Source organism: Trachinotus anak, unplaced genomic scaffold (assembly GCF_046630095.1).
Source record: "Trachinotus anak isolate AG129_WGS33_773 ecotype Australia unplaced genomic scaffold, CSIRO_AGI_Tana_v1 ptg000010l, whole genome shotgun sequence".
NCBI classification, from domain to species: Eukaryota; Metazoa; Chordata; class Actinopteri; order Carangiformes; family Carangidae; genus Trachinotus; species Trachinotus anak.
Window position 1 is genome coordinate 3,986,518 of NW_027273861.1, and position 19,070 is coordinate 4,005,587.

The 19,070-nt window shown below is 42.3% G+C and overlaps 1 protein-coding gene across 2 annotated transcripts in view; it reads right to left on the minus strand.

Moving 5' to 3' along the window:
- Positions 1-19,070, minus strand: part of dab1a (DAB adaptor protein 1a) — a 220,419-nt gene that overhangs the window by 85,936 nt on the left and 115,413 nt on the right. For both annotated transcript variants that reach the window (XM_071486977.1, XM_071486978.1), the window contains exon 2: positions 8,808-8,864. The gene's annotated coding sequence lies outside the window, so the exon portion shown is untranslated. The remainder of the gene's footprint in view (positions 1-8,807; positions 8,865-19,070) is intronic.

Below are 19,070 nucleotides of genomic sequence, written 5' to 3' on the forward strand. Positions count from 1 at the left end.
CATTTCTTACATTTTTTTAATGAGCTGTTCTTTGCTATTCTTTTATTTCTTACCATCCATCCTCAGCCCCTGTCACAACTGTGTTTTTATTTTACAGAGAGAGGTTACCTTTAAAGAAAAAGCTAAATCAATGTATGATTTACAACTTAAACAATGTGTCATGAAGCAGGACAAAAACAGATTGGTTTACAAATGTAATTCAGCTCTATATGCATTTTTATTATGCAGCAAGTGGAAAAAAGAGGTGCAGCAAATGTAAATTTTATTCAGCCTGCATGAAATTATGCAGCAGTTCAAAAACATGAAATAGATTACAGGCTGGTACAGGCTCCACCACTGGCTTCATTACAGTCTGAAAGATGTGCTGTGATTTCAGTCTACATGCCTGGTGCCGTAAATCCTCCAGGGCTGCTGTAAAACACAGTTCTTCTTCTCTTGGTGTTTTTAGGCAAACAGCTTTATGGTGCATCACTGCCACACATTCTTGTTCAGTACTCATGAGCATGTTCAATGAATGCACTTGTTTAGCAGGTTCATGCACAACATGGAGCAAAGGATATAAACTGAAGTTACAATGACTCTACACCTTTAAAGATGCCATGTTTAACACACTCAGTTTGTTTGAAGTTCTGATATCCATAAGAAGACATATTTATGGCTTAAGTACCAAAAACCATCTAAATGCTAATCAGAGGAGAGGCTCTGATCCTCTCCTCTGATTGGCTGACTGTTTTCTGAGTGATCCAATAAAAATATAGCAGATTTCAGGTAAACACTCAGAGAAACCAAATCCTGCAAGGCTGGATGGTGGGTCCAGGTGGGCGGGGCTTGGGGCGTGGCTGAGAGCAGTGACTGTTTTGTTGTGACATCACAAAGTTCCAGAAGTCCTGACGGCTGGTTTTAAGGCTCAGTTCCTGAATACAGGCTGTGTGCATTTCTCTGTGGACTGAGGCTTTGATACTTTCACAGTAATAATATAGAACCTAGACCTGCTTTATCATCAAAAACACATGGAAATCTCACTTTACATAATATGGGACCTTTAAGACCCAGAGGTCATCAGCAAAAAAGTTGTGTTTAGCTTCCTGAAAGTTAATAGGCATGTACTATGTATTAAAATCTAATTTAAATCCTTGTTACTCAATCATCTACTTCAAATTTCTCCGTAAACGTCTCCACCTCATCACTCCACCAGCATCCTGTCCTTCTACTCTGGTGCCCCACTGCTCTCTGCCCCCTCATATTTTCCTCCCCTGTTCTGTTTTCCTGTAGAGCTGTAGTTTACCCTCTCTATCTGAGCAGAGCCCTCCTGTCTATCTCCCTCCCTCACTCACTTTCCTCCTCTCCCTCTCTCACACTGTCTCTGTCTGTCTGTCTCAGCTTGGCTGAACAGATAAATCCTGGATGCTCATGTGGGCAAGCCAGCAGCTTTCTTTCTCCCTTTCCTCTCATATGTCACACTCACACACACACACACACACACACACACACACACAAACACACACACACACGCACACACACACACACACATGGACACATCTGAATGGATGTGATCGCATAAATACAGAGCACCTTCTAACAGACACATACACACACATGGCTCTTTTGGGTGATCCATGGGAATTGTCCAGATGGATATGATATCCAGTGAGAACGTGAAGGTCAGCTCCCTCATGCTTTTCACACAAAACCTTGTTTCACAGGATTAGAATTCTTCTAATTCACACATATACAGAGGAAGGGACAGAGAGAGAGAGAGAGAGAGAGAGAGAGAGAGAGAGAGAGGACGAAAAAAGTGAGGGACAGACAGGGAGACAAGAGACAGAGAGAAAAAAACAGAAGAGGACAAAGAATGGAAATTTATGCAGATTATCAGCAAAACGGGTCAAACTCGTTAAAGGCAACAAAGGCAGCTCTCTAATTGCCTGAGCACAGCTCTGCACTGCTGAGCTACTGTAGTGGCAGGAGAGTACAGTGAGGAAGAATATGACAGTTCACCATTGGACATACAGTAAACCTGGTTAAAACCTTAAGCCATGTAGCACATAACATGTTGACCAACACCCGTTAAACTGCACATACATCAGATTTGGGTAAGAAGCATTAAAACAAGGTCAAATCTGAATCTCTGCATATCAGGGAACCCAGAGCTGTAATCTGTCCCTGCACACAGAGACAATAAGACAGGAAGTGGACGGATGAAACCTGGGGCACATGGTTCTAGTCAAAGGGCAGCAGGAGAGGCTGTTTAATTCCCTGCACCCAGCTAATAGAGCATCTCGTAGGATAAACAGGTTATGCATTCAGCCAGTGGCGTATTGACACAGCATGCACACATACATACATACACATCACAGACAACATTTCATTGTTCAGGCCGAATGGTTTAGTCATGAGTTTTTTTGGGTCAAAGGCTGATCCATGAGTTGCATTAACATAATGATGTGTCATCTCATAGTATAGGTTCTTGCTGTCATTAGGGTTTATTTTGATTGGCTCATATACAGTGTACCAGGCTGCAGGGTCATGAGTGCTACTGAAATGCAAGACTTGATTTTACACATCGAAGGGAACTGAATCATATGGCTGAAGTGAAAAGATACATTTCTTGTGTTTTTATGATTATATTTTCTACTTTTTTATGATGTAGAAATATGGCAATGGCCAAAATGCATCAATGCTCAGAATCTGTCCTGTAAGATGCAGCAACAGTATCTCTACTGTAGCCTGATGAGAAAATTGCTTGCTGCACACTATTAAAAGCTTAGACTATATGGCCGTATGGCTTCCTGCCGTCACATGACCTTGTAATCAAACACCAGTTGACGCCTGTAACTGACACAATCTCCTCTGAAGAAGTGTCAATAAGTCTGGAGGTGAATTTGAGAGACGCATCTAAACTGGAATGAGATTAGCTTTGACCCAAATGCACACACAGAGTACACAGTGACCTGTCTCACCTACTGTATCCCATAGTGCTAATTTAGCTGCGAACACTGGGGTGTCGTGTGTGATTGAACGAAAGAGGAGGTAGGCAGAGGCAGATGGAACAGAGCTAGACTGTTGGATGCCCCCTCCCTCTCCCCCTCTAAAGACCAAATATCACAACTGAACCGTATCGTTCAAAGCATGCCACTCTTCAATAACTCAGGTGTGTCAGGATATCTAACATCTGACAGATGTGAGGAGAGTAAAGGAGCATGGGGAGATGAGGAGAGATGAGTTGGGCGGGGGGAAATATCGTGAACCTGAAAACACACATATGCAGATGGAGTTTTGACAATGCGACAGATTGTTGTTATTGTATTCTCATGTTATTAAACTGAAAGAGAGAGAGAGACAGGTAGAGGCTGCTGGGAATGATCACAGCTTAAAATCTAGGTGACAGGTTGACTTGTGTGAAGTTGATTCAGAGGAAAGGGAGCGTGTGTGTGTGTGTTAACCCGCAGGGGGTTAGATATAAAGATGTGTCGAGTTGAAACGTCACACATGTTTATGTTTTTTATCAGGATGTGTAACTTTGAGGGTTTTTGCCTCTGGGAGGATCCATCATATTTCATTAACACTTCTTATGCATATGCAGACGTGGGAACATGCGAACACCAGTTTCCCTCAGAACAGAGGGGAAGTAAAGGGTATCTAACCCCACTTCTGTGTGAGTGTCGCCGCGAGCCCGCTGTCAGTCTCAACTGATCGTACTCCATCAGCCCTGAGCAAACACCAGCTGCAGCAGGACGTACTGTCTGTCACTGCAGCAGTGTGTCTGTCTCAGTCTTTGACAGATTATTTCTGATAACGTGACGCTGTATTGATCCCGACTCAGTGGTTTTACATACATTAAAGCAGCCACCGGTTGTACTCACAGCTGACTCTGGTTTGGCACGAGTATGTGTGAAAAACAATTATGATTGTGAGTTGAAAAGATTAGACAAAACAAACACACACATGCATTAATCTCATTCTTAAATATTTTGTGAATGTGTGCATGTATCATAATAGAAACATAATTTGTGTCTGAGAGGTAATTAAAGGAGTTTATTAGCAGGAACAGATTAACAGGGTCTTAGTGGAGGTGACAAGAGGCAGTGGTGACAAAATTAGCAGCAACATTAGTAATGGATGATTTTTTTTTCCAATAGTTGTTAATGAAGCTAATTTTCATCTCATTTCTGTTTGTCTGTGACAATTTTACAGCTGTTCTTTATTTGTCTCTGTATTCTGCAGGAGTTACAAGAGGAAGTTATGTGAAATAATGCAAAGCCTGATTAAACAGTGAAGTGGAAAAAGTAACAAAAGGAGAGGAGTTTGTCTAAGTCAGTATGACAACTGTTATCAACAGGTCCCTCAGGCCATGCGCCCCCCTACCCCAGCTAAATGACTGCATCTGCTAAATCTACAATCTGCCATTCACAATCTAATCTCGACAAATTCCACACACATGCTCATCTTGTGGTTTTATGTGTGCAGATCTAACAGTGATTGTCCCAAACCATTTAACTTTAGATTAGACGCTATGTGTGACATGTTGTCAGTTCACAGTGTGGGGTCAGTGACAGAGCAGCTTCTGTGGGGACACTTCCACATAAAACAGGGGTCTGGTGTTGCTCTAAAACACATTGTGAAGACTTTAATGAAGTCTGATGTGTTCATTGTGTTCACACTGTAAGGTATTTCTTACAGAACACTAAGCTGATCCCTGTGGAGAACCATCTTGAAGAGAACTTCTCAAATGCAAACAAATACTGACAATATCTCTTATGGTTGAGATCGGCTGCCATTCACTAATGTGAGATCAGTTAAAGGTCTCATATTAAATAAAGGTAGATGTCCATGTGTTTTTTTTGATTACAAAGCAGGTCTAGATTCTATATTAATACTGTGAAAGTATCAGAGCCTCAGTTCACAGAGAAATGCACATAGTCTGTATTTGGAAACTGAGCTTTAAAATGAGCCGTCAAGACTTCTGGAACTGTGTGATGTCACAAAGAAACAGTCACTGCTCTCAGCCACGCCCCAAACCCCGCCCACCTGGACCCACCATCCAACCTTGCAGGATTTGGTTTCTCTGAGTGTTTACCTGAAATCTGCTGTATTTTTATAAGATCATTCAGAAAACAGTCAGCCAATCAGAAGAGAGGCTCAGATCCTCTCTCACCAACCTGTAGTTACCAGAGCTCCAGAGAGAAGCCTGAGAGAGGAGATGTAAAACTACACTGAGAAGGTTTTTGGTTCTTAAAATCACAAATATACTGTATCTTGTCTGTCAGACACATCATAGGCATCATAAGAACGGAGTGTGAGACCTGTAATATAAATAAAACCAGCTACTACTTTATGTTACAATCGTATCAATCATGAAACAATCATGGCCTAAATGAATTTAAGGTTTGGACCTCTTCAATCACAGGTACATTTACCCTTCCTCCATTACTGCAATTTATCATTTCATCAATGTGAAAAAAGACATGATTGACATTATGTAAAACCAAACAGCTACTTCCAGACCATCTTGTCTAATATCTGCATCCTGACAACATCTCTTCAAACTGCTCCCAGAGACAAATCCTGCAGAGAACCAGAACATCCACACTCATCTATGAAGAAATGCATCAAGTGTATAAAAATCCAATCCAAAAATCAGTTTGAATTGATGAGCTGGTAAGAAGATCTGCTGTACACTATATTCCTCCTGACTGAAGAGTTATGATACTGACCCTGCTTGACCTCCAATAAACTCGGTGAATCAGAGTGAATCCTTTCCTCACCCCTACGAAGAAGTGTGTGTGTGTGTGTGTGTGTGTGTGTGTGTGTGTGTGTGTGTGTGTGTGTGTTGGGTGTGAGGAGAGAGGGGTGATGGTCGAACTGGGAGGAGGAGAAAGAGCAAAAGAGGGCAGAGGAGGTGGAACAAGTCAAACTGACACAGTTTCAGTGTATTCTCAACATTGTAAATAATGCAGCACACTCTGTTTCTCATGGATGTTGTCTTCATTCATTTTTAACGGGTTCACTTACACAGTAGTACTCCAGCTCTACTTCTCTCCCTCCGTGTGTGCCGGCCTGTGTGTAGGCATGTTTTAAATGTGATAAGCTCACCTTGCAGTTGAGGTCACAAACAGCATAAAGGTTAATTGTTCACTACTAATGTTTTTTTTTCATCATTAGAGTTAATTACAGCTTAAATCCACTTCAAAACTGATTCCTCGTGTGGTATCAGCACTGACCTGCACATTCAGGCTACATCCACACCACTACATTTAACTACCTGTAATCAGACACTGCTTTAGCTCTGTATCAGAAACAGTCTCTGTCCATAAAATCACACCTGAAAACACACACATACATGACCATGCAGGTACACTGGGCTTGTACCAGCCGGTGTAAACAGGACGCAGATAGTTTACTCTGCAGTTGATTAGTTGCAGAAAACATAAAAGAGGAATGGAAAAGACAGCTGTGGCATTTAAATGCACAATATACAACAGCTGCTAGCAAAGACAACATTTATCCACATTAACCATGTTGCTTTCACCACAGGTAGGCAGGGAGATACAGTGGGGGTGAGTCTACATCAAAAAGCCAAAAGGCTACGTTTTTGCCCGTTCAGACTACAACACAACTTTGAAGTTTTCAAACTAAAACGGGTCCAGCAGCATTTTCAAAAGTCTCTGTTTTAGGTGCTTGAAAACTCTGGAGTAATGTGGACCGCAGGCATTTCAAAACTTAACTGTTGTAGTGAGGACATAGCCTCACTCCCTCCTGCTACTTCTTTGATAATGATAAAAGGTAAAAGTCAAGAGACTATGAATTCAGATAAAACTTGAGCTTTTACATGAAAAACACTTATACCCATAGCCTCATAAAACCACCCCAATTAAGGCACAATGTTGCTTCAGAATGTGTCTAATGATCAAGATAGTCTGACTGTCTTATTATCACATTTTCATGTTTGCAAACATATAATGAGCATCGAATGAGATCACAGTAACAGCAAATGTCACTGTTTTTTTTCCAGTGGATTGGATTTTTTCCTGTGATCCCTGCAGCTGAAAGCAGAGGCACAACAGGAAGTCCAGCTCTCTGTGAGCTTTCTGAGGCTCGACAATACAACACAGCTAACTGCATTACATTAGTTCATATGGTCAGACACAATGTTGACGAAACCCTCTAACCTCCACTTCAGCCTTAACTCACAGCATGTGTATGTGTATGTGTATGTATATCTGTGTGTGTGTGTGTGTGTGTGTGTGTGTGTCCGTTTGAGGGAGAAAGTGTGTTTTCTGTGTCGGTGTGTGTCTGCATGTGCCTGGGTTGGTGAGTGAGGGCTGCCTGGGGCTCATTGCTCATCTCAGTGGGTATAAATAGAAAAATAGAGAGGCAGGAATATAAAAGCATGATAGTGTGTCTGTGGGGTGGAGAGGCTGCTTCCAGCTAAACAAAAAAAACAAACATCAGATCTGATAGCAGGAGGATGGGCTACAGGACTCAAAGCTAAACAAATGTTCATTCTTACAGCAAGTTTAGTTTGTTGCATTGAAACCATGTCACAAAAACAGGCTGCAGAACTCACAATGAAACAGTCCCTCATTGTGTTGCTGTCTCCCAAAACAACACACCCCATCAGAACTTTGAAGAGGTAATTTAATCCTTTGATGCAGGATTGATTTTTAAAAGCGAGCATTGTCTCTACTGTAGTTTGTTGGCTCATTAATTTTCAGCAGGTTCAGAAACAACACACTTGGAGCAGAGTTTTTTTGTTTTTTTGCAGGACTCATCTCTTGTTGCTGCGTGTTGCCTCAGTGCCCCCTGCTTTGCTCTGGTTTTGTTGCTCTGTCATCCCACCTCAGTTTTTGTGTGATTAGTGTGATGAGTGGAGATGAAAGCTGCAAATCTATTCTATTGCAATCTGTTGTATTTGCACTATGTCTCCATTTGTATTCAAGACTGATAGAGATTGGATTAAATATTCTGTTCTATTCACCCTGTCACCATTTGCTATGTAAACTGATTCAACCTGCATCCAAAATTCATGACACGTTGTCATTTTGCATCATCGCTGACAGCTGGAGAGCCACACAAAGGTCATTTTTGTATCTATACAATGTGACACATAGAGCTATGAGTCTGTTAGCAGGTATTGTACATGTCCCCATATTATTAGGTTTGATAATACTATATATTATTATAATGACATATACATAATTATTAATTATTCTAATTATTATGTTGTATAAAATAATTTATATACATAACTAATATTATTCTAACACACAGTATATAATGGTTGTATCATAGTATCATTACACTATTACCATATCATTTTGTACTATAGTATATTCTTATAATATTTTGTTGTAAGATACTGTATATTACCATTATATTGACTGGATATCATATAAATAATATAAAGTATTATTATTATCTATTTTATTATTATTATTATTATATTGTTCTCTCATTACATTCTTTCTCCATTTATATTCAGCTTATATTACTTATTATGACTGCCATCTTCTTCACTCGTACACTACACATGTGCATGAATTTCATACTCAGAATTTGAACACTTGAATGAAATGGCAGAAGGTAAACAGTGAGTAAAGAAAGAGGATAAATACAGTGAATATAGAAAATAGGGAGTGATTCCAAACACAGCTGTAGATTTAGTCTAACAGCAGCTGAACAAAAGGGGGACGTGGCAGAACAAATAGTAGGTTATGATGTGATGACAGGGCAGCGTTACTCAGAGGGTGGTGGGGTGTTCGACTCACGAGCCACGTTACAGTGTGCGATCAGAACTGAACACGTACCTGGGTGTCACCACACCTGGTGTCCATATCACAGCTCCTCAAAGAAGGGAAATGCACCTGGAGGAGAGAGTGAGGGAGGGGGTGGGGTGGGGTGGGGTGGGGGAGGAGGGTAGAGTATTAAGAAAAAGCACTTGTCAGGTCGCCCTTTAGAGTATCATTATAATACCAGTCCCTGCTCCCCGTCCTTCTATTTCACAGTGTGTGTGTGTGTAATTTTCTTTGTGGACCTCTAGTCACCAGTGGGGAGATGAGATCATTACCTGTGACTGCGAGGCTAATGTCACACACAGCACCAAAACACACACACACACACACACTAAAGAGGCTAATATGACAAAACTATGGTGACCGCAGGGCTTGTCTCCATTTGGATAAGGCAGCTTGTTTTACAACCTGCTTCCAACACCAGCAGAGGAGAGAAACAAGAGGATGGAGAGAAGAGGGAGGAATGACAGAGGGATGAACAGAGGAGCATCTAATTGGAGACACGGTGGGAAGGAACAGCCACCTCTCTCCTTCTGGTGCAGGAAATATAAAAGGCGGGCTGCACTGTACAGAAGAGAAGGTACGGCTGCAGACATAATGTATGGCTCAGAATAAGCTCATTAGCAGTGGTGGGACTGTGAATGACAGATGAGGAGAGATGTAGAGGGGGAGAATGGGGTGGGGGGGGTGGAAGTGGGTCAGAAGGTGGGGATGGCTGGCCTGGCCTCTAATTAACTTCTCCCTCAGCCCTTTGGCTCTTACTTCGTATCATGCACCTTCACAATACTACTACTGCCAACAACATGACGCTGTCTGCACCGTGTGTGTGTACATGTCTTTCTATGTTGTGAGGACTGCTGAGGGTTAAGACTTGGTTTAGGTAAGAGTTAGGGTTGGGTGAGGGCAGTGGTGGTCAGCCTCGCCATGAACACTCAACTTGATCAGCGATGATATAACAAGCAGCCGACCGACCTCTGGCATCACCTCACCTGTGTATGACGGCTACCTTGCTGAACTGCTGCAGCTCACAGTGTGTGTCCACATAACATGATTATAGCCTACATGTGGTTTCTGTTTGGCTGTATAGTACAAAATAGCCCCCACTGTCTCTTTTAATAACATGCAATGGCAAAAATGGTTAAAAAATATGTATATTCATAATTGAAACATAATTTTTTTCATGTTAGTCAGTCACAAATTTTTGTATTTTGTGATCTGGACAACTTTGCTCCCAGATGAACCTAGTGGCCAGATTTAAAACCAGTCTGGTGCACGGTTTGCGAGAGGGAGATTCCCAAAGTCCTAGCTTGAATAATTGTTTCAGTCCACTCTGGGGTAAAGGCCCAAACATGCTTCTCTTTGTGCACTTCAGCAACATACATTGTGTTTTGTGTTTTTAGTGTAATAGATCATGGAAGATTATCCAGAGCCTCCATTGCTCTGTGAATCTGGTAAATTATTGTAATACACACCATTAATACCGCATGACCTCACAGCAGGCTTATTAAAGGCTCCAATTATGAACATATTATGAACAATTTCAAGGGTTGCATTATGGGAGATGAAAATCTGTGTCTCCTCTCTCTCTCTCATTTACTCTATTTTGTCCATGCAGCCTGTTTCCAGTGGGCAGAGTTTAATGTATAGGATGCACTATAAACACCATGTAGTTACTCACTGTGGCACAAAAGAAAAAACACTTAATTCTCACAGCGTACGTAGCATGAAAATGAAGCTAGAGGTGCTCTTTGTGTTTATTCCTGCGCTGCTCAGATGTACAACAACACACTGTGTCAACACACATTTCACCCCCCACACTGAACTACATATGGTAATGCTGTGACTGTCTCTCTCCTCCTCGTCCTCCCCCACTCCTGCCACCTCCTGCGCTCTTTCAATCTAATTTTGTTTTCTGTGTCTATTACTTAAGCATCACATTAGCATTGCTGCTAAGCACAAACAGCGCTAACAATACAATTCACCAAACACTGGATTTAACCCTCCCTCCTTCACACTGCCTCCCTCTCTTGGCCTCTCTCTCACCTCCCAAACACGCACACCCACCATGTATCCCTCTCATAATCATGTTGCAATCATGGGAAAATGCGTAGGAATATTAAATATTAACTGCACATTCATTCTAGGCAAGCAGAATATGAAATGAATTAATCATGACGTACAAGACTGTCTAGATTCTTATCCTCTATCCTTATCTCTCTTCATGTGCTCTGAGGATGCTTCGCAGGAAATTAACAGTGGCCAGAGACCAGTATGTGTATTGTATGTGTGTGTGTGTATGAACGTGACAGAAAATACATTTATTTAAAGGGACACTATCATTTTTTTTTTAAATGTCACTGTCAATTCACTAGTGATGAGTGATAGCCTGTGAAACTGCTATATAAATTCTTCTGTGGTCTGAAGAGGAGCTTTCTAACTGCCCAGAAAATCACCCCAATGATGTCATAGTGATGTCAGCTGTTATATCAGCTTGGGCTTGGTGACTACACATTTTTAACAGAAAGATGCTACAGAGATGCATCATGGGAAATGTCGGATCCTGCGTTTTAAGAGCTTGACCCACAGTAAGGACTAAAAACTGGGCCGCTGATGATTTGGTTCTGACCAGTGGTGCAGTCTACGTGACATGCAGGTGTGCACCGCAGACCCCCTAAGAAAGCTGCAGAATTTCCACATAACCACTTAAAAATGTCAAGTAAATGGTCAAGTAATATTATTCGTTTTTGTAAAAAACAGTAAACTCTACAACCATCATAACACGCTCTCCGTCTCTATGGCTTTTTCCCAGGCTGGTGAAGTCATGAGTCGCTCTCTGATTGGCCAGTGCTCATTGCCTTTGTGGATTGGGTAGGTTAGGTTTAGGTATCAGAAAAGAGCCTGGTTGTAGGCCAGGTCCTGAAGCTATTGCTGCCACAGCACAGTGTTAAGTGTGGTGGTGCTTATGTGCGCTAAGGTTGCCACCCGTCCTGTACAATACAGGATCATCCCGACACAATTTGTCAGGCCCACCATGGAAAAATGTCCAATAGGCAATGCACAGTATACCCAGTAAAATAAAGTCGACCTCACCATTGGTTCTGGACACCCTTTTAAAAACCTGTCCACGCAACTTTATGAAGTTCGGTGTCACTCTGTCAAAATATATTATTCATGGCAACAAAGTTTATCCAGAATGGCAAAAAAAAAAACACACTGAGAAGTGAGAGGAGAGGAGGAGAAGCTCATTGAACATCTTTCAAAGCCACACTTTAGGACCAGAACTGGTTTGCTTTAGGAATGATTCTCTCTTACCCATCTCTCTCTCTCTCTTTCTCTGTCTCTCTCTCTCTCTCTGTCTCTCTCTGCCACCACTATCTCTCTATCTCTCACGCTTGATGGCCCCCCTGCATGCTCCTAATAACCCATGATGAGTCCTCCACACTTGAGCACCCTCCCATCAGACACCCGCTGGGATCTACACACACACACAAACACACACACACACACACACACATAAGCACGCACACACTCTACCCCTCTATGTCTGGACATACAGGGGTGTGGATGATGACAGCCATCAGCAAGGCAATTAATGGGCCCCTCCCCTGGTTACAATACAACAGAGAAGTGGAAGACGCAGAACAACAACATAAGCCAATATGACTGGATCCTAATGGTATAAGTAGCTTAGCATGCTGCTCCCACTTGGACCAAAAGCACAGCCAGCGCTGATGCAGAGACATGGTGAAGTGGAGAGAGAAGTGGGACAGAGAGAGCGTACAGGAAAACACACAATTCAAAGATAAGGAGGCAAAAAACAGCAACTAGACAAATACACCAGAGCTCAGCAGTAAAAACTAACTCAGATCAGGTTGTGTCTTACACCAAAAGAGGGACAGATCAGGAATGGAGTGAGTACAGGAGCCAAGTGAGCATGGAGGAAGTGATGGCGGTAAGACAGAGAACTGAGAGGAGGCATAAAGGAGAAGTGGACGGAGGGGGGGGGAGTGGTGCAGACACAGGACCATGCCTGTAGCATACTGATGCTGCTGTAAGACATGCAGTCAGCGTGGCCTCAGCTAAGCAACCAAGCATGTGCTGCAGAGGGCTGGGCTGCCTCATAATGGTGTGTGTCTCTGTGTGTGTGTGTGTGTGTGTGTGTCTGTGTGTGTGTGTCAATTATGATGTGTGAAAATAATACAATAAAGGAGAGATGAGATTAGTGAAAAACATACAACTGAGTGTTTGCATATAAGTTTGTATGTGAGCACATATATGCAATTGTGTGTTTGTGTGTGCATCGTGTGCTGCAGTGGGTGGTGGGTTGTTCATTATGCTGTGTGTGTCTCCTCCTGCAAAGCCTCTGTTATCACAACACAGAGCCCCAGCAGCTCCTGCGCCAGCTCTGTTACCATACCTGCGTCCCACGGGAGCTCTCATTCTGCTCCTCAAGGACGGCACACTGGAGCCCCGGGAGAAACACAGACCACCATAACCCATCACAACCAGCTCAAGTCAGGAACCCCAGCTGAGCAGCATGGGGGAACATAAAGAAAGCAAGTCTTTGTATTTGTTTCTGTTCTTTCCCATTGTACACTGCATTACATGAAGAGGAGGAACGATCACAAAGAATGTAAAGAAAGAAAGAAAAATAGGGGGTGGTAGAGGGACAAAATAAGAAACAAGACCAGGTCAAAACCAGGAATACAGCTGGACTAGCATATAGTGAATGTACGAAATTGAGGATGTATTGAAATTGTTGGGGAACTGCTGCAAACAACTGACATCATCAGACAAATGTCAGCTGGGTTCAGTTCTTTATCTGTTTGTGTTAGAATATTTTAATACAGCTGAATTCACAACAGAGCTTTTCTCATTTACATGTTTTTCTGTTTCTGTTGTCAGACAGTGGGACAAGTCTGAAACAGTGACTGGAACATTAAGTCGCTCTCTGATTGGCTCTTATCGGCCTCGACTACCAGCGTTGAAAGCAACATGAATAACAAATTACAACTGTTACTGACGTTGTTGTCTTTGCTAGCAGCTGTTGTACAGTTACATTCTACATATTAACTTTACAACTGTCTTTGCTGTTCGTTGTTCATATTATTTGTTGCAAATAACCAACTGCAGAGCAGACGATCTGCTTCCTGTTTACACCGGCTCACGCACGCCCAGTGTAGGTGAATGGTGATAGTATGGACGGAGGTCATTTCTGATACGGAGCTCTAACAGTCTCTAAGTCTTGTAACCAGTGCACTAAGCTGGCAACACTACAGCTGTAAATGACCCCGGATGGAAACTGCTTGTGCCAATTCATTTTGTAAGAGCAACGATCAATGAGGACACTTCATGACTCAGTCACGTGGCATTCAGCTGACCAATGGTGTAACTTGATCACTCAACTCTATCACTCAGTCACTCAGTCATGATTTATGGGGCTGGTGCATATATTGTGAATCATATTGTTAAAGTACAGACTGAGACTGAGACCAATTTCCTATTTAAGTGAAAGGGAAAGTGATAAAAATGTACATATCATATGTCAAACATGTAAAATGTAGACCTGCAGTTAAAATATACAAGTACAAATCAAAGAACTATATAAACCCAACCACAATGTTCATACATAAATGAGTGTATGAAAATGTATTTGTTCTCTATGTTTGTACAGTGAGCATGTCTGAGTACAGGGATCAGCACAGTGTAAATGGTCAGTGCAGGAGTACATCAGGGATGGTGCTTGTATTTCATTGGACGCCCACAGCAGCTCACAGATCTTGCTGCTGTGTTTGCACATTGCTGTATTTCACCCAGAGATGGAAGCTTCTTGTTATCAACCAGGTTTCAAAGTCTACTTGGCTGTAATCTGGGGTAGTATCTGTCTCTGATGTCTTAGTACAGTTGGTAGATGGTTAAAAAGTGCAGCTCAGTTTCCACCTCCTGCTGCGTGCAGAGGGTTCACAGCCTTTCCTCTCAAGGGGGGGGGGGGGGGGGGGGGGGGGGGGGCTCAGTTCTGCCTGTGTGGAGGCATCAAGTCTGCACATGGTCCAGGTTTTCCTTAGTTTTAGATCAGTCACTATTCTGCCACTGAATATTCTCTGTGTAGGGACAAATAGTAATCCAGTGCTCTGTTTCATGGTTGATTCTGTCCAATGTGTCAAATACTTTCCTTTTTGTTTTCTTATAATTTGGTTGTTAATGGGTTGTCTGTTTGGGGTCTGGTTGTGTTTGAGGGCAGAATCCCAGCTGGCTGATGGGACTTCTCTCTAGGGTCTCTCTGTAGGTGAGAGCTTTGTTATAGAGTATGTCAGGATCACTTTCTTTAAAGTGATTATTACATTGAAGTGCTATTAGTGGGTATTGTTGTAATTCTTTGCAGGATTGCATTATTGATTATGGATTTGCAGAATTCTGCACACAGAATCTCAGTTTGGTGTTTGTCCCATTTTGTAAAATTGGCTACTGGAGCCCAAACCTTGCACCCATAGACGGAGTAAAAAGCCAGACTCTCATGTTCTCACAGGTCGTTCACAGCTTTGTTGAGTTACCTGTAGTGCTGATGTTTAGGCAGTGATAGGTTTAGTTTCTCATCTGGAGCAGAGGTTTTCAAAGTCGGAGACTGTGGGTCTCCCCTCACCCCCCCTTAGTTTTCTTGCTTTGTTCTGTTCAATTCCTGGATGTCTACAGGTTCATGATTATGTTATTTGATCCCACAGACACTCAACAATTGAGCCAAGTTATCCTGATACTGCTGTTTGACATAACTTGAGACTAAACCAAATATATAGAAAAGCCCTGTCCTGAGGCTTTTATTAGTCTCTGACTCTGGAAAAAAAACAGCAAAATTCCCCAAATCATATTTTAACCTAATCACACATTTAAGGGCTGATTCACATTATCTCCTTGTGAGAACTAATATTATTTCCTTTCCATTCACTAAGCCTTCCCTGAGACTTTTTGGAGCCCGCTGATGAAGCCCGTCTCCCTCTATGAAAGCAATGGTATCTAGAAAGAATTTATAACTATGGGTCTTTTTTGAAATATCAGAATTTTTATTTTTGTCTCGGTTAGATTCACTGTGAAGGCCCAGGGCTGGGAGAACATGGTGCACATCATCAGGGTGCTGCTGCCGCCCTTGTCTGGTTGGAGACAGAAGCACCAGATCATCTGCAAACAGAGGCCATTTGACCTGGGTGTCTGCTGGGCTGCTGCCAGCTGCTGCAGGCTGTTCTGATACCCGCGCCAGTTCAGTGATATATATGCTGAATAAGGATGGACTCAAGCTGCATCCTTGTCTGTGTGTGAAAGGAGTCTGTGTGCTTTTTGCCAATCTTGACGGCGCACTTGTTTGTGTTACACTGAGGTTTTTCCCTCAACACTTTGTACAGCTGACGCTCGTGCCAAATTGAATAGGAGGCTGTTTTGCAGCCAACATAGCAGGAGCATAATTTGCTTTTGCTTTTGCTTATTTGATTTACTTGTTAATCTCTCTGTCTCTTCCTGCTTTATTTGACTCTGTCCAGGAGACAACAGGAGGCCTGCTCTTCCTTTGTGTCCCGCTCAATCCCTCATCTTCACACGTCTCTCAGAAGGAGATCCAGAAATGGATTTCATTCATTAGCAGCAATGAGAACAGCTTGAAAGGGGCTGCAGAAGTGTCTTTTTCTGCATTTTTAAAAGAGTGCTGCATTGTGAAAAATAGGAGGAAAACAAGAAAAAAAAAGGCAAAAACATTCAGCAATGTTCCCCTCCATCTTTAATGAAAGAGAATGAGAGGAGCTGTCGCGTTCTGTCTCCCACTGCTCCACCACAACCTGATTACTGCCTGATGATGATGGCACTACTTCCTAACATCTAATTGAAATAATTGTGTGTAATCACTTTAAAAGACTGGCAGGAGACACGCGAACGATGAGAAGTAGTTAAGAAAGGCAACGGCATTTTAATTGAATCTTCCCAGATGCATCTGATTCCATCAAACAAGTGTAAAACCATCAGGAGACAGGCAGAGACGCAGCGGTGGCACAGTTCAATTGAGAGATGAATAGAGGGGTAATGGGTTTGGGGGCCTGTGAAAGGGAGCAGGGTTTAGGTGGATATGCTTCAGCCATTCTCTCATACTCACACACTTTATCCCACATAATCTGGAAGAAATCTTCTGAGTACCACACTGTATCCAGTTTCTAACAAACTGATCTTTAATACAGTATTTCACATCAACAACCCAGGGAAGGATTTTGTACCATTACTGTTCCATTACTGCAGATGCAGCGGGAGCTCTACCGCACCAAAGCCGGCTGCTTGCGATCACAGAACAAAGACACCTTGCAGGTTTTGTTGGGATGGATATTATAACTAAAACGCTCGTTCTGGAGCTCCTTGCACAGTCGCCACTGTCACATGGTCCTGTGCACCACAGGGCCACTCTGTGGGTTTCTAAAGGCCCGTATCGCACAGCGAGCCCAGGCCAGGGAGAGCCTGTCCACAGCCATTTCCCTACTCTTTAATCTCAGCAGCCGACTGGAGAGAGCAGCGCTGCACATTCCATTAATGTAAAGTGGGGCTTGAAGGTCCGTAATTTATTGGCTCTGCAGACTCGCCTCCCCTCATCTCACTCATACTGGCTCCCGGCCACCAAATACTCCCCCTGATACCCGCCGACATGCAGCACCCTGCACTCATACGCCATTTCGCTTTCTTTTACCTCTTTCTCCCTCTGTATTCTCCTCTGTCGCATTACCTCTCTTTGCTTCCTCCTCTGTCTGCTCCTCTCTCTCCATACCTCTTGCAGCGATCCCTCTCTCAATAGCTCTCTTGCTTTACTTATCATGTGTACATTCAGAGATCCGCCTGCAGAACCTTTCTCCAGTCAGAATTATCTGAACATTTCGTTCCAGCTGTTCCCAAAGCTTCTGCTGTGAAAGGATGAAGTGAGGAGTCCAAATCCTTCAACGCCTGCAACACTGACTTAATGGATAGTAGAGATAGGGAAGAGCAGAGAGGTGGTATCATCCCAAACCAGGGAGAAATGAATTCAACGTGACAGGTTTTTCTCAGTGAATTAAGTGGAGCGGGTGGTTTATGTAACTACAGAAAAAGCTTGTGTTTCTTTCTTGTAAGCTTTTTGTTTTCTCACTTATTTGATCATTAATGCAACATTAGTGAGGACAGATTTTCTCAGCCCTTCAGCTTTTTATTTATAAGACCAAACTCAGGCTTCATGAAACTCAGGAGTTATTCCCTTTAAGTAAGATGCTGAGCATCATGTTAAATGGAGTCTTATAGGACACACAGATGAACCATCAGTGGGTCACATGCCTGCAAGATGAATACTAATGCTAATCTATACAAAATTGAGTCAATTAATTGTATTATATGAAAATTATAAGTCTTTAGAAGAAAAACAAAAAATATATATTAATAATTTCTCCGACACAGAAATCAGTCAATGGCATGATCCACTATTAAATCTAAATCTTTACTGTAATTAAAGAAGGGCCTCAAGGTTTTCTCAAATATCTTCTCTTTAGCCTTTAATATGTAGGTTATCTAACGCACAGCTTGATAACATCCACTGAGTAGTGCTTTGTGATTGGTCTGTCAGGGTTTTTCCGTAACTGTGTAATACATCTTCTGGCAAAGCAAGATGATGTCTATAAATGCATTTGTACTTTTACTATAACTATGTTTCATTGGAAGTAAGCCCAACAGAAAAAGTTTAGTTTAGGTCCAGATAGATTTGCTTTGAAGTAATTTTCTTATTTTACAATTCTCACCTCCTCCCAAAACATTTGAATCTTTTTGCCAAATACAATTAAACAAAGCAGCCATAAACATGAATTCTACAATTGTCTATAAGGAAAAAATAAAGTGATGACATTTTATATCCAAAAGGTCAAAGGCCAACTTCACTGTGACATCATAAGGTTCTGAAAAAATACTTCTGGCGATTTATTCAACGCTGTAACTCAGGAAGGAGATTGTGACCATATTCCCTGTAACTTGACTGGTTGGTGGGGGCAAACAACCATGAGGTGGTAACTCTGGTTATTACACTGACTTAATTCCACCACTGTCACATATGTACCCATTAGCCATTTATACTGTATGTCTGCGTAGTTTCTAGTAGTTTAAGGGAGCGGTGCTGCTGGCTTGGCTGAGCTATCACACCTCTATGATGTGACCAGGGAGCTGGTGATTGATCGTACTTAAGCTGCAACATTACCACCAGATTTTATTTTGTAGCAGCTGAACACATCAACCAGAAAAAAAGCA